Below are 2,333 nucleotides of genomic sequence, written 5' to 3'. Positions count from 1 at the left end.
AAACGAATTACACGTAAGTCATATGGGGATGGTTGAAATGAAAAATCTAGCCAGATCTTATATTTGGTGGCCTGTGATAGATGAAGAAATTGAAGAGTTGTCAAGAGCATGTGAATCATGCGCTTCGTTACAACAAACTCCACCCAGGGCCCCATTGCATTCATGGCCCTGACCGGATCAGCCATGGGACAGAATTCACTCAGATTTTTTAGGTCCAATATACGGTAAAATGTACCTTGTGGTAGTTGATGCGCACTCCAAATGGGTCGAGATTTTTTAATTGAATAGTACTGAGGCTGTTCCGACAATTCAATGATTTAAAGAGATGTTTTCTAGATTTGGAATTCCGCGACATCTACACACAGATAATGATAGACAATTCACGAACGCGGAATTTTCAGAATTTACGCAAGGAAATGGTAGCAAGCACAATTCTTCTCCATCAGGTCATCCTGCGAGCAATGGAGCTGCAGACAATGTCGTCAAGACTTTTAGGCTAAGTTTACAGAAAAGTGTAACTCCTGCGTATAAAATGTTTAATAAAGAGATTCGCTCGCGTCTTGATCTCGTAAGACCTGACCCAAAAGCTCAATCGTTACAAAAATGAGAACGTATTGCAGAAAACCATGGAAGGAAGAGAAATATAAAGTTTAAGATTGGTGAAATGGTGTGGGCCCGAGATCTCAGACCTCGAAAGCCTTGAATGTCAAAAGGACAAATTATAGGTCAGAAATCTCGAGCTTTTTATGTAGTTTGCATCGAGGATTTAATTTGGGTGCGTCATATTGACCAATTAAGCAAATATAAATCAAAAGAGCCTAATGATGATCGTATAAATAATGTTCCACTTCGTCAATCTGAAAGAGTAAAAGCGTAATCGAAAATCTAAATAATAAGTTCATATGTTTCAAATCAGTTGTATCTGTTAAAAAAAAATTGAGAATTATAATAAATAGAGGACTATGGAAAAATGTGTGCGTATATTAAGTGTGGGAGAGTGTAATATATATAGATATAGCATTACATACCATAGGCTTATCAGCTATCGAAAGGATCCGAAGATAACCGAACCTCCTGGATAGCAGAGGTACACACACAAGTTTCCACAGTCCCGATTTGGTCAGCAAATGGTTCTTACCTTTTCTTATTCTCACGTTAGATATATTATAAAAACTCTACAAATTTGAACAGAATGGTTCGAAATAGAAAGCCTTGAATTGTTAAAATTGTAATGAGCTAAATTTTAACTTTGAACGCTGCAATTTTAATTAAAAAAAGATTCAAAATTAATTTAAAACTTGAAATTATTGCGAATAATTTGAAACACGATGTAGATTTTTGCTGATTTTAAGAAAGTTAAGCTTCTTGAAAATTGCAAAATATTTAAAAAGAATAAAAAAAAATTGTTGTCATTTCTAAGAAAATTGCAAGTGATTTTTCATTTTAAAAAATTAATTTTGAGTGAGTGTTTGAAAAGATTTTAAAAATTAAAACAAACAAAAAAGAATTAGGATGATTTTTAAGCAACTTTTTTATTTTGTCAACCAATAAAATATCTACAAAAAGTTAAATTTTTTAATCGAAAAAAATGAGTTTGCAATCAAAGCGTTAAACTTTTAACCAAATAGTTAAATTTTCTATCATAATTATAAAACGTTGTTAAAGAAACCAAAAATGATATATTTTCAAACAAAAAGATTAGATTTCTACCAAAGAAGGTGAATTAAAAAAAAACATGAACTTTAAACGAAATTATTTAATTTTAAAGTCAAAAAGAGTATTATCTATAAAAAAAGCTGAATTTTTAACTCCAAAATATGATTTTTCAACCAAAATTTTAATTGTCTACCAAATAATTTAACTTTCTATCAAATTGTTGACTTTTAACGCCTAAAAGATGCATTTTTTACAAAACAGTAAACATTTTAACAAAAAAGTTAATTTGAAGGCAAATAGTTGAATTTTCAACTATAATTATGAATCCTTAATAAGAAAAAATTAATTTTTTTACTCAGTGGTTCAACCTTAGGTGAATAATCGAATATTCCACGCAAAAATTATGATTTTAATTTTTAACAATATAGTTGTTATTACAAAAAAACGACTTTGCAACCAAAAAATATTTACAGTTGACATTTCAAGCAAAAAATTTTATTTTTAACTAAAAATTATAAATTTTCTATAAAACAATTTGATTTCTACAAAGAAAGACAAGTTTTTAACAAAATACGGTCTGTCAAGTTAAAGCGTGGGTGGCTTTACTCGCAGTCGGTAAGGTGTATCGACATGATTTTGGTGTCAAAGTATTAAGAAGAGCTCCCTCTTTCATGCTT

The sequence above is a fragment of the Belonocnema kinseyi genome, chromosome 3 (assembly GCF_010883055.1).
Source record: "Belonocnema kinseyi isolate 2016_QV_RU_SX_M_011 chromosome 3, B_treatae_v1, whole genome shotgun sequence".
Taxonomy (NCBI): domain Eukaryota; kingdom Metazoa; phylum Arthropoda; class Insecta; order Hymenoptera; family Cynipidae; genus Belonocnema; species Belonocnema kinseyi.
The sequence above is the reverse complement of the archived record's forward strand: the minus strand, read 5'-3'. Positions refer to the sequence as shown.